The 14720-nt window shown below is 44.1% G+C and overlaps 1 protein-coding gene across 2 annotated transcripts in view; it reads right to left on the bottom strand.

Moving 5' to 3' along the window:
- The window catches only part of ctnnal1 (catenin (cadherin-associated protein), alpha-like 1), a 459393-nt gene that overhangs the window by 269590 nt on the left and 175083 nt on the right, over positions 1-14720 (bottom strand). The window lies entirely within an intron of this gene.

Genomic DNA, 14720 nt, shown 5'->3' with positions numbered 1-14720 from the left:
ATAAATGACAACATTACATTTGCTTTCTCAATTACGGACTCAACCTGCAAGTTTACCTTTAGAGAATCCTGGACTAGGACTCCCAAGTCCCTTTGCACTTTAGCATTATGAATTTTGTCACCGTTTAGAAAATAGTCCATGCCTCTATTCTTTTTTCCAAAGTGCAAGACCTCGCACTTGCCCACGTTGAATTTCATCAGCCACTTCTTGGACCATTCTCCTAAACTGTCTAAATCTTTCTGCAGCCTCCCCACCTCCTCAATACTACCTGCCCCTCCACCTATCTTTGTATCATCGGCAAACTTGGCCAGAATGCCCCCAGTCCCGTCATCTAGATCGTTAATATATAAAGAGAACAGCTGTGGCCCCAACACTGAACCCTGCGGGACACCACTTGTCACCGGTTGCCATTCCGAAAAAGAACCTTTTATCCCAACTCTCTGCCTTCTGTCTGACAGCCAATCGTCAATCCATGTTAGTACCTTGCCTCGAATACCATGGGCCCTTATTTTACTCAGCAGTCTCCCGTGAGGCACCTTGTCAAAGGCCTTTTGGAAGTCAAGATAGATAACATCCATTGGCTCTCCTTGGTCTAACCTATTTGTTATCTCTTCAAAGAACTCTAACAGGTTTGTCAGGCACGACCTCCCCTTACTAAATCCATGCTGACTTGTCCTAATCCGACCCTGCACTTCCAAGAATTTAGAAATCTCATCCTTAACGATGGATTCTAGAATTTTGCCAACAACCGAGGTTAGGCTAATTGGCCTATAATTTTCCATCTTTTTTCTTGTTCCCTTCTTGAACAGGGGGGTTACAACAGCGATTTTCCAATCCTCTGGGACTTTCCCTGATTCCAGTGACTTTTGAAAGATCATAACTAACGCCTCCACAATTTCTTCAGCTATCTCCTTTAGAACTCTAGGATGTAGCCCATCTGGGCCCGGAGATTTATCAATTTTCAGACCTTTTAGTTTCTCTAGCACCTTCTCCTTTGTGATGGCAACCATATTCAACTCTGCCCCCTGACTTTCCTGAATTGTTGGGATATTACTCATGTCTTCTACTGTGAAGACTGACGCAAAGTACTTATTAAGTTCCTCAGCTATTTCCTTGTCTCCCATCACTAGATTACCAGCGTCATTTTGGAGCGGCCCAATGTCTACTTTTGCCTCCCGTTTGTTTTTAATGTATTTAAAGAAACTTTTACTATCATTCCTAATGTTACTGGCTAGCCTACCTTCATATTTGATCCTCTCCTTCCTTATTTCTCTCTTTGTTATCCTCTGTTTGTTTTTGTAGCCTTCCCAATCTTCTGACTTCCCACTACTCTTTGCCACATTATAGGCTCTCTCTTTTGCCTTGATGCATTCCCTGACTTCCTTTGTCAGCCATGGCTGCCTAATCCTCCCTCTGATAACCTTTCTTTTCTTTGGGATGAACCTCTGCACTGTGTCCTCAATTACTCCCAGAAACTCCTGCCATTGCTGTACTACTGTCTTTCCCACTAGGCTCTGCTTCCAGTCGATTTTCGTCAGTTCCTCCCTCATGTGCCTGTAATTACCTTTATTTAACTGTAAAACCTTTACATCTGATTCTACCTTCCTTCTTTCAAATTGCAGACTGAATTCTACCATATTATGATCACTGCTTCCTAAGTGTTCCCTTACTTTAAGATCTTTTATCAATTCTGGCTCATTACATAACACTAAGTCCAGAATAGCCTGTTCCCTCGTGTGCTCCATCACAAGCTGTTCCAAAAAGCCATCCTATAAACATTCAATAAATTCCCTTTCTTTGGGTCCACTGGCAACATTATTTACCCAGTCCACCTGCATATTGAAGTCCCCCATGATCACTGTGACCTTGCCTTTCTGACATGCCCTTTCTATTTCGTGGTGCATTTTGTGCCCCTGGTCCTGACCACTGTCAGGAGGCCTGTACATAACTCCCATTATGGTTTTTTTGCCTTTGTGGTTCCTCAACTCTACACACACAGACTCCACATCGTCTGACCCTATGTCGTTTAGTGCTATTGATTTAATTTCATTTCTAATTAACAAGGCAACCCCGCCCCCTCTACCCACCTCTCTGTCTTTTCGATAGGTTGTAAATCCCTGGATGTTTAACTGCCAGTCCTGAACCCCCTGCAACCACGCAACCACGTCTCTGTGATGCCTACCACATCATACCTGCCAGTCACAATCTGGGCCACAAGCTCATCCACCTTGTTCCGTACACTGCGGGCATTTAAATATAGCACCTTTAATTCCCTATTGACTGTCCCTTTTTGTTTTCTTAGTGTGGTGGACCTTGGTTTACTGAGCCTTTCCATACACTGTGTCATATTTTGTGAGATGGGGACTATCGTAACCTCTCCTGAGCTCTGTCTTTTTGTGATTTTTTGTAATCCTAAGCAGCTACGCTTCCCACTGATTCCTTCACCTCTTGGTTCCATGACTTTCCCTTCCCCCCCAATCTCTAGTTTAAAGTCCTATTGACCACCCTATTTACTCTTTTCGCCAGAACACTGGTCCCAGCTCGGTTCAGGTGGAGACCATCCCAACGGTATAGGTCCCCCCTGTCCCAACACTGATGCCAGTGTCCCATGAAAAGGAACCCCTCTTTCCCACACCACTCTTTCAGCCACGTGTTAACTTCCCTTATTCTTGCCTCCCTATGCCAATTTGCACGTGGCTCGGGCAGTAATCCGGAGATTATGACCCTTGAGGACCTGTTTTTTAATTTGAATCCTAGCTCTTTATAATCTCTAAACAGGTCTTCTTTCCTAGACTTGCCTATGTTGTTGGTACCGACATGGACCACAACAACTGGATCCTCCCCCTCCCTCTCCAATATCCTTTCAAGCCGGTCAGAGATGTCCCGCACCCTAGCACCGGGCAGGCAACATACCATGCGGGACCCTCTATCCTGCTCACAAAGGATACTATCTATCCCTCTGATAGTAGAATCCCCTACAACTACAACTTGCCTATTTACTTCCTCCCCTTGAATGGCCTGCTGAACCATGGTGCCTTGGTCAGCTGACTCATCCTTCCTGCAGCCCTATTCGCCATCCACACAGGGAGAAAGTGCCTCGTACCTGTTGGACAGGGTCAAGGGCTGAGGCTCCTGAGTTCCTGACTGCTGGTTCCCTTTACCTGCCTGACTTGCAGTCACACCCTGCTGTCCCTGGCCACTGGCAGGATTTAAACTATTTACTCTGACAGGTGTGACTGCCTCCTGAAACAAAGTGTCCAGGTAAGCCTCCCCCTCCCGGATGTGCCTCAGTGTGTGAAGCTCAGACTCCAGCTTCGACAGCTGTACCTTCATATGCCTAGGCCCTCAGTTCTCTACTTCTCTCTCCCACTTTAAGACGCTCCTTAAAACCTGTCTTTGACCAAGATTTTGATCACCTGTCCTCATATGGTTCCGTGCCAAACCCTGTTTGAAAGTGTTCCTGTGAAGCAACTTAGGATGTTGAACGACTTTAAATATATTCTATAAATGTAAGGTGTTTTTGTTCAAATACTTGCCAGTTTATACAGGCCCCACTTTTGTTGTGCTGTCGAGAGTACAAAACACACAGTCACTGATCAACTCACTCATGAGAATTTTGAATTCATTATGCCTCCAGTGTTGCACAGACTTTTTACTGTTCTCCCAAAAAATTACCTGCATTGGTCCCTCGAGGTGTATTGGAATAATAAATTGCAATAACGTGTTTTATTCTTTGCCAATTATTAAATGTTCTTTTTTTTGGTTTGAATTATGGGACTTATTTGAAGTCACTGGCTTGTTGTGATTTGCACTTTTAAAAATTGATTTAACATAGAACATACAGTGCAGAAGGAGGCCATTCGGCCCATCGAGTCTGCACTGACCCACGTAAGCCCTCACTTCCATCCTATCCCCATAACCCAATAACCCTTCCTAACCTTTTTGGACATTTGGGGCATTTTATCATGGCCAATCCACCTAACTTGCACATCTTTGGACTGTGGGAGGAAACCGGAGCACCCGGAGGAAACTCACGCACACACGGGGAGAACATGCATTCTCTGCACAGACAGTGACCCAGCAGGGAATCGAACCTGGGACCCTGGTGCTGTGAAGCCACAGTGCTATCCACTTGTGCTACCGTGCTGCCCACTCGTATAATATTCTTACAAAGAATGATGAAGTCAAAAAAAGGGGGAACCTCTATGCAAAACATGAATTTTAAAACTTTTTGTGAAATGTCCCAACATTTGAAAGAATGTACATCATGTATTGTTTATCTTGAGTGTCCTTTTCAATGTCAAGTTTAAATTTGAGTTAAACCAGTAATCAATTACCACATCCAGGGACAACCAACAGCAACAGTCCCAGTTCGGAATAGTGGTCTGATAGTTTAAATCATTATTTTTAAATAAACTTGCCATAAAATAATACATCATTAATGATGACAATCAGGTACAAGTTGATAAGCCAGAAAAGTGTGCAAGCTAAGAGATGTGGGCTAGTAGCAGAGCCAAGTGTACGAGGGTGTGATGAAGCTATCAATGTTAGGGACAAGACATACTTGATAGAAAATGTTGGGAGGTGAGGGATGCAGGGGCCAAGGGGTGGATTGGAAAGTGGCGATGGGTGTGGAGCAGTGTGTGAGGCTCATTTGCCGGAGTTTGGCATTTGAAGATGCACTTACTGACCTTGATCACTCAAATGAGGTTAATACACTTCTTCCTGCACTGTACACAAGTCTTTGGACTACACTGCCATCTGTTCATTCTCAATGCCTGTCTGAAGGGCCTCCTATGGGTAGAGGACCTCTCTTCTGCCCACCCCATAGAACAAGGCCTTCGGTGCTGGTTTAGAAAACCTTAGGGCCACTCTCTGCCCTGTTTCACTCTTCTTCTTGCTCAGACACTTGCACAAACAGTTCAACACGTGCTGCAGTTAGATTTCACCTTTCCATTTACTTTCCTGTCAAATACAAATAATTCAGCCAAGGCAAAAAGTTTATTCAAATTAGTTTTCATCTCCTCCTAGCTTAATCCAAATTAATAGCATTGCTCTCAACATTACTTGTGCATGTATATAACAGACACTGTAAACGTTTTTTTGTTTGCTGCTCAAATTACTTCCACGGTTTGGTTCTACCGTAAATCCCTTCCAAGTTAATGTTTGAATTATCCCCTATCCTTTGATCTAACAGTAAAAATAGTTGAGGGATTACACAGATGTGATCATTCTGAACAGATTCAAAATGGTGGTGCAAGCAAACCTGGCAAGTGTTGCTGATTGCAATCAACAATCACTTTCTCGGTTTAAAATGAACCCCCTTCTGACAAAAAACAATTTACTCAATGAAGAGAGATCTATGTGTATAATGTCTGTCGCTCTTGCCGATCATATGTCTCTTAATATTTCCCTTATGTTGAGAATGCAGATGTTTGTTGCAAATGGACTTCCACAAATAACAAATAATGTATAATGATGACACTAAGAAATGTGACCAATTTAGTTACACATGCCAACAAGGCATTTACAATGTGTAACTTATATAAAATATCTTTGCATCGTAGCTGAAATTACTAAATGTCAAAACTGTCACGTTCAAGCTCGTGACTTCAAAACAATCTTCTAAACTTGCAGTAATGTTTATTTAGGAAAAAATACATCACCTTCACAAAGTCCTGACAAAACAATCCCGGAATCCAAATTCCAAGCAGCAGGGTCATGCATTCTTTTTAGGTTTAACACAATAGATTTGCTATTTTGTTCATACGTTTGATACACTTGGGACAACAGGAGGATCAATGCAGACAAGAATGGATAGGTATGTGGCAAGTATTATTTAACGTCAAAAAATTGAAGGTAGTCCATTTTGTGAAAAAAATTCTTCAAACAGTAAATCTTGGCAGTGCAATGAATTAACAATGAAATTTAGGTGTGCAGATATATGACCTCTTAAAATCATTCAACAATCTAAACAAAAGCCCTAGGGAACATGGTTTACTTACTGGGGAATCGATCACATAAGCAAGGAGGTCAAGATGACTCCGTAAAGTTAGGAGTCTGCTGCATCTAGAACGTCATGCATTTTGGGTTCCTCACACATTCTGGAAAATGCACGTTTGAAAGGGCAGCATGGTAGCAAACTCTACAGCCTCATAGCGCTAGAGACCCCGGTTCAATTCCAGCTTTGAATGACTGTCTGTATGGAGCTTTCACGCTGTCGCCATGTCTGCGTGGGTTTCCTCTGGCTGCTCCGATTTCCTCCCACAATCCACAGAGTTACAGATTAGGTGGATTAGCCATGATAAATTGCCCCTCAGTGACCAAAGGTTAGGTGGAGTAATGGGGGTTATGAGGAGTGGGACTGGATGGGGTGCTCTTTTGGAGATTGAGTGCAGATTCGATGGACCGAATGGCCGCTTCTGCACTGTCGGGTCTATGATTTAGCAGGATAACACAAGGCATGAGAAGCAAAGCAAAGACTGAAATGAAGACTGTATTCTCTTTAGCTGAAGAGGATGTTTTAGAAGGAGCTCTCCTGCTGGCTCTGAAAACTGCTGCTCTTTCACAGCCCTTTCAATATCTCTGCCTCTCTCTCTCTCAATTGCATCCCTCAAGAACCCCACCTCATCACACTCCTCCCAACCTAGGAGCATCAACCTGGGAACCACTTTACCAGTGAGTGATGTGAAGGGATCCAGCAACACAAATCTAACTGAGTCCCGAGAACCATTGTTGGGGTGGACCTTTGCCCAACCAGTTAGAACATAGAACATAGAACAGTACAGCACAGAACAGGCCCTTCGGCCCTCGATGTTGTGCCGAGCAATGATCACCCTACTCAAACCCACGTATCTACCCTATACCCGTAACCCAACAACCCCCCCTTAACCTTACTTTTTAGGACACTACGGGCAATTTAGCATGGCCAATCCACCTAACCCGCACATCTTTGGACTGTGGGAGGAAACCGGAGCACCCGGAGGAAACCCACGCACACACGGGGAGGACGTGCAGACTCCACACAGACAGTGACCCAGCCAGTTATGTCGGGATTATTCTTCATGACCAATAAGCACTGGCAGCCCAGAATAAACCAATTTCTCTGCCCTTGTCTTGAATTAAGGGGGTTCTTCAAATGATGGGATTTTTAGCATCCATTTGAAGAAGGAACAAATGGACTTGGTTTTAAGGTTCCTTGCAAAATGAGATGCCGAGGATACATCTGAGACAGTGTAGGTGAAAATTGTTCAGCTGTTTCTCCTGCCTGGCATATGTTGTCCAGGTCTCAACTGTAGAGGAGTACATCGAGCATGTAGGCTTGATAGATTCACAGTTTGGTGTTTTCAATCCGGTTGCTTTTGTTCCACACTTTCACTGATTGGACATAACGCTGCAGTTTTTGCAATTTGTGTTGATTTCAGCACCAAGTAACAGAGTGCTGGCCATTCATAGAATCACTACAGTGCAGAAGGAGGCCATTTGGCCCATCGAGTCTGCATCAACCAGGGAAAGAGCACCCTACCCAAGCCCAACCCCTCACCTAACGCTTTAAACATTAAGGGGCAATTGATCAAGGCCAATTCACACCTAACCCACGCATTTTTGGGCTTTAGGAGGAAACCGGAGCACCCAGAGGAAACCCACACAGACACAAGGAGAAAGTGCAAACTCCACACCGACAGTCACCAGAGGTCAGACTCGAACCCAAGTCCCTGGCAGGGTGAGGCAGTGCTAACCACTGTGCCACCATGTCACCCTCGTGGAGTTGAGATATGTGAAGCTACTAACGACCTCCAGTAACATATAGTGAATGCTGATAGATGGCAGAATGGCAAAATTGTGGATGATGGCACGTGTCTGTCAGATGTTGATGGTCAAACCAAACTCTGCAGGCATGAGAGAGAGAGTCTGCCCATTTGCCGGTGAAGGTTTTCCTCCATATGGAATACAAGGGCATGTAGAACAATGATGTTGGCTTAATGCACCCATTTCCAGGACATTAGGTGAGCATGGCTGAATAGCTATGGTATGCTGGTGGGCACTCTGTAGTGGATGATATAAATGCATGTAGTAGCAAAGAAAAGAATACACCCGAAGTGTCAGTGCCAAAACACACTTTAACCCCACTGTGAATCTTAAACGGTTTTGATATTGACCAGTCATAGCTGACCTTGCATATCATGTTGTCATGGAAGGAAAGGATCACATTGAGCAACTTCAACAGGCAGCTACTTTTTCCACAAACTTGAATAACCAACACCATTTGAGATCAATGAAGGAAATACATGTTGGGCTCCTTTGTTCATGACATTCTCTTACTACTGCCAGACTGAGAATATCATGTCAAGTGTAGATGCCTTTAGCCAATATCTACAGTCTGACAAGGGAAACGTGGGCAAATATTTTTCCTATAATTTGGATTTGTCACATGTACCGAGGTACAGTGAAAAGTATTGTTTTTTGTACAGTCCAGACAGATCGTTCCATACATGAAAAACCAAGGACATACGATAAATACACAATGTAAATAAATAGACAGATATTGGGTGAAGCATATGGAGTGTGGTGCTTAGTAGAGAAGATGCGTGGAGAGATCAGTTCAGTCCATAAGAGGGTCATTCAGGAGTCTGATAGCAGGGAGGAAGAAGCTGTTTTTGAATCTAAGTGCATGTTTTCAGACTTTTGTACCTCCTGCCCGATGGAAGAAGTTGGCAGAGAGAGAGTAACCCAGGTGGGAGGGGGCTTTGATTATGCTGCCCTCTTTCCCAAGGCAGCGGGAGGTGTAGACAGAGTCAATGGATGGGAGGCGGGTTTGTGTGATGGACTGGGCCGTGTTCATGGCTCTGTAGTTTCTTATGGTCTTGGGCCGAGCAGTGGCTATACCAGGCTGTGATGCAGACAGATAGGATGCTTTCTATGGTGCATCTATAAAAATTGTTAAAAGTCAAGAGTCAATGTGGAGATGCTGAATTTCTTTAGTTTCCTGAGGAAGTGTAGATGCTGTTGTGCTTTCTTGGTCGTAGCTTCGATGTGGGTGGGCCAGGATAGAGATTTGGTGATGTGCATACCTCGGAATTTGAAGCTGCCAACTATCTCCATTTCGGCACCATTGATGCAGACAGGGATGTGTACGATACTCCGCTTCCTGAAGTCAGCTCCTTAATTTTGCTGACAGTGAGGGAGAGATCGATATTCAACAGGGAGCGGTCTCAAATCCCTTTTGAAATCACTGAGTCATTCTTGTCTACGGTCACAATCTTTGCATCATGAATATCTTGGGGTGTTTACCCTCCCTCCAGCAGAGGCAGAGAAAATGTGGAAGGAGTACTAGTTTTCTGTGGTCGATGAGTTCAGGTATTAGCACTGAAGCTTTGCCCATAGACAGGCAACAGCTTTGCTAAACTCCTCCCACTGTGGCTTTGACAATTCAAGATAGTTTCATCCATCTCTCCAACTGTTTATTGCTGCGGTTTCCTCCCACAAGTCCTGAAAGTCATGCTGGTTAGGTAGTTTGGACATTCTGAATTCTCCCTCTGTGTACCTGTACAGGCGCCGGAATGTGGCGATGAGGGACTTTCACAGTAACTTCATTGCAGTGTAATGCAAGCCTACTTGTGGCAATAAAGATTATTACAGTGAGCGGCTCTTTGTGCATCTTCTTGCTCAGACTCGTCTTGAAATTAATGAGCTGCCCGCCTGAATTTAGTGATAGGTCCCATCAGAGTAATGTTAGTCTCACACTAGTCAGCATTTATCTGCTCATGCTTCCAACATGTCAAATGGCTGGTATTGGAAAGGGCGTTTTGAAGTATGCTCCAGTTTGCTTTGTCACTGTTTGGCATTTCTGATTTGAATGAAAAAACTTGTTGCATCCTCATCCTGGTCCAGTATCACAGTCAATGCTACAGTAGCTGCATTTGTGGAGAATGCTGTTCAGAGAGTCACATCTGATGTTCAGATTCAGCTGGTGCCAATGCCCTGATCTTGGACATCTCCAGGACACCTTGTGACATATGGAGGCCATTCAGCCCATCGTGTCTGCACCGAACTCCTGAAAGGGTACCCGACCTAGGGCGAGGCCCACACCCTATCCCTTAACCCAGTAACACCACCTAACCTAACCTCTAACCTTTTGGACACAAGGGGCAATTGATCATGGCCAAACCACCTAACCTGCACATTTTTGGACTGTGGGAGGAAACCGGAATACCTGGAGAAAGTCCACACAGATAGTCACCCGAGGTGGGAATTGAACCCTGGAGCTGTGAGGCAGCAGTGCTAACCTCTGTTACTGTATCACCCTGAAAGGAGGCATCAGTTACACAAAGCTTGTGGTAACAGCATAGCTCAAGTAGTGTCTGTCTATTCTCATTCACCTTTCTAAAATCTTTATGACTGAGACTCGAGTGCCATTTCCCTTGGTCTTTGCCCACTCTGGGTTGAAATCCCCTAGTAATTAAAGATATTCTGACTTGAGATTCTGCTGATAGCATCAAGTTCCTCACTGAATTCGGCTTTTCTCTCTATAGTGGAGCACAGTATTGCAGCGCAGGGGGTTATGGTATCACAGTAGTTACCACTGTTGCTTCACAGCACCAGGAACCCGGGTTCGATTCCCGGCTTGGGTCACTGTCTGTGCAGGGTCTGCACATTCTCTCCGTGTATGTGTGGGTTTTCTCTGGATGCTCTGGTTTCCTCTCACACGTCCCGAAAGACGTGCTTGTAGGGTGAATTGGACATTTTAAATTCTCCCTCAGTGTACCCGAACAGGTGCCCGAGTGAAGCGACTAGGGTATTTTCATAGTAACTTCATTGCAGTGTTAATGTCAGCCGAGTTGTGACACTAATAAAGATTATCACCACCAAGAGTATCTGGCCCTGTTTGAGTTGAGGCAGATGGAGAGAATACTGAACTCTTTGTGCGGGGTTCTATCATTCAGTGCAGCGAGTTCCTGACAGGGGACCTACACTCATGCATTTCATCTTCTCAACACTTTACAATTCATCTGGCAAGGGATGTTTTTCTTAGTTGTCTCACACTTGGCATGCCTAGTCCCTTGCTGGCATCAATGTTCAGCCTATCAAGTTTCATGTTGATCACAGCTTGCCTTGTGCATGTAACCGACAAGCAGCAAGTTGTCTGGCAGTCCTGTGTGCATGGTTCTAATGTTCCAACTTGCCATATCGACGAGTTGGCATCTGCAATCTTTTTGTTTGTTTGCCTGGTGCGATGGATTCCATGCCCATGTTGTGATGTGACACTAAGCTCCAAGCATCCATTTAAGCACATGGGCTGTGGTGGGTCAACAGCTTACCAGTCAGCGGCTGCCCGACTTGAGGTTGGCGGTGACTGACATGTGGAACACACTGTTCCCTCCCCACACTTGTAGATAGCTAATAGCACCTATTCTCTGTCATACTGAGTTGGGTTCATCATTTGTAACTGTTGTCTCTTGTAACTGCTGTCTCCCGTGCAGTTTTAGAGTTCTGCAACAAAACTGTTGCATTCTCTCCAGGGTGCATTTATAGAGACCATGGGCTTCCTAAATGTCAGGGTCCCCCTCTTGACCTCCCTAGTTAGTCAAAAGGAGTGCAAAGCACTTTGTTTGGCACCGGCTTGGTTCTGGAGTTATCAGAAAGATGACACATTTGGACTTTTGTTCACCTTGGGGTAGCACAAGACTTTTTGTCAGGGTTTAGTCCCTTAAGTCTTCCATTCTCCCGAAATATCCACAAGGAAGTGCAGTGATTCGGCAAAACTGAGAGATTGATTCACGAGTGCTAGGACATTTCAGAGGGTTGAAGTTCCTCAGAGTTTCAGCATGAGGCTATACATTACCATGGGTCGCCACAAGGAGGCACAGCTGTGGACTTGCTGATGGAAAGGTTGTGCACGGACAGGGAGAGACTTACACAATTGGCTCTATTTTTCACATTGCTGCTAGCCAGCAGTATGGGCTGGAGAAAGCGAAAAGCATGCTAACTCTCTTCACCCACATACCAGAAGTGTCACATCCATCCAACGAACCCACATTTACATAGAATTATAGAATTTACAGAACCAAAAAAGGCTATTTGGGCCAAACAGTAGAGACTAGCATTTATGCTCCAAGGAAGCTTCACTCCAACCATCTTCATCTAAACTTCTATTCCAAACTTCCTTATCTAGCCTCCCCCTTATCTGGCATCCCCTTAAAGTGCATCTATATTATTCGCCTCTTCCATGTCCATGCCCTCCATGTCTGTAATCTCCTTCAGCTTCACTATGAAGAGAGATTGAATAAACTGAGATTGTTCGCCCTAGAGAGACGGAGGCGGAGGTGCGACCTGATAGAAGTTTATAAAATTATTAGGGGTATAGATAGGGTGAACAGTTGGAGGCTTTTTCCCAGGGCGGAAATGACAATTATAAGATGGCACAAGTTCAAGGTGAGGGGGGAAATGTTCAGTGGAGATGTGCAGGGCAAGTCTTTTACACAGAGGGTGGTAGTGGCCTGGAATGCACTGCCAAGTGAGGTGGTTGAGGCAGATACGTTAGCAACCTTTGAGACTTATCTGGATAGGCACATGAATAGACGGGCTATTGAAGGGTACAAGCGGTTGGTCTAGATAGGACACGTGATTGGCGCAGGCTTGGAGGGTTGAAGGGCCTGTCCCTGTGCTGTATCGTTCTTTATTTAACAACGCTGCAACATATTTGCACTCCTCTAGCTCTAATCTTTTGAGCATGCCCAATTTTAATTGCACAACATTTGGTGGTTGCAAATTCAGCTGCTGAGGCCCAAAGCTCTGAAATTACCTCCCTTAAATTCTCTGCCTCTGTTACATTACACTTTGTGGTAATATGTCGTTATTCTTTGCCTTTTGATCCAGAATGGTCTGATGAGTTGATGATAAAGAAACCCCCAATCTTTAGATTGAACTAAAACTATTTTATTGAATAACGATTAGTTGAATAAAGTTCACACGCACTACTGAGCTATAACTACTAATAAAGTACAGTTGAATCTGTTAAACAGTAATCTATAATCTAGTATTAACTAATGATGACCTCATGTTAACTCTCTAATCTAAACTATTGCTCGTGCTGTGATTAATACTTCTCCTTCGCTAACTACCCAGCATTCCCCGAGGTCTGATATTTATACTGGGAACTGGTGGTGCCCTCTGTGTTTTGAGTTACACGAAGATGTAATAACTAATCCTTTACTGGCGTACGTATATACATATCATCGCAGCCTCTAACTCACTTCTTTCCTTTCAGACTACTCAAAAGTCCACATCTTAGTTCAAGCTATTCATCATTTCCAACTATTCTACAGCCCCCAGGTGGGCTTGGAAGTGGGGAACTGGCACAATAGAGATGAGCCAGTAAAATAGAGGGCTGCCGCATTGGGATGATTCCCCAACAGTCCCACGGCCAGGGATTTTCCCAGTGGGGTCTGGCCTCCTGTTTCATGAAAATCCCTATATAGGCCCATATTATGAAGCCAGGGCAGTTTGCCAATGGTTGGGGCATTCCCTTGCGTATTAGGAACTCAATTAATTTCATAGAGGCATCCTTCTTCTGGCAGTCTGGTGGCCATCACTGTGTTGTTCCTTGTGTCTTAATAAAGCTCATAGTCTCAAAGTTGGAGAAGATGCTTTATTGTGAATTTGTTCTGTCTTCAGAGCTTAACGTACAGCTACCTCAAATGCTGCCTGCCTGTCCTGCTACCAAGTCCCCCTTCTGTGAAGTGTGTCCTCACTTCCTGTCCCTCTGTATTTATAGCTCTCCCGTGCTCCCTCTAGTGCTTGCTCAGTTGTATTGCATCTACACTGATACACAATCACCACATCCCCCTTTTTTCTTTACATATTTTCTGTACATCGTTAAAGAAAATTGTACAAAACAGTTAGATATGTGTATCTATACAAGTGATGGTGCTATTGCATATTTTACAAAGCAAATTTATATATATATGAGTCCAATTGTAATAAAAACATTTATGAGTCCAAACTTGATGAATTTGGTCATTGAGTTTTTTCTTTTTCGTTGTTGACGTGGTGATATCGATATTGCAACTCCGTTGTGAATGTTATCGGTGTTCTTGTTATTTTAAGTAACCAATAGTCATCCCGAGGTGTTTGCATGGTCGAACCACTGATGTTGACTGACATGGACTTTTTTGTGTGCTTGTGGTATCAATTTAGTATGTCATCTGCCTTGAAAGCTGTTGTGCTTGCTTGTTCTGGAGCAGATGCGAGTTTGTGAGATTCGTCGTCATCCCATGGCATGTTTGTAGTCTTGTCATTGTTTTGCAGTGTGCTGTGGCATTGTCCTTCATGTGCAGAGTTGTACCATTTTGTACAAGTCGTTGTTTCATTGCTGTTGTTTCTGTCGTTCCTATCTTTGTTGTTTCCATTGTCGTTCTTGTTGCTGTTTTTGTCGTTTCTGTCTTTGTTGTTATTGCTATCTTTGTTATGCTCCTTGTTGGTTTTGTTGTTCTTCTTGTAGTTTTTGTCGTTGTGCTTGTAGTTTTTGTTGTTGCTGTTGTTGTTCTTGTTTCTGCAGTGCTTCTTGCGATTTTAGTTGTTCTTATCGCGCTTCATGTTGCTTTTGTTCTCGTTTCTGCTGTGCTTCTTGTGGCTTTTGTTTTTCTTGTTATGCTCAATGAGTGTCCCGTATAGATAACTTGAGTCATTGTCACAGTTATTCGTGCAAGTGTCCTTTGTGG

This window comes from Scyliorhinus canicula, chromosome 5 (assembly GCF_902713615.1).
Source record: "Scyliorhinus canicula chromosome 5, sScyCan1.1, whole genome shotgun sequence".
Classification (NCBI taxonomy): domain Eukaryota; kingdom Metazoa; phylum Chordata; class Chondrichthyes; order Carcharhiniformes; family Scyliorhinidae; genus Scyliorhinus; species Scyliorhinus canicula.
This window is presented reverse-complemented; position numbering and strand designations above follow the sequence as displayed.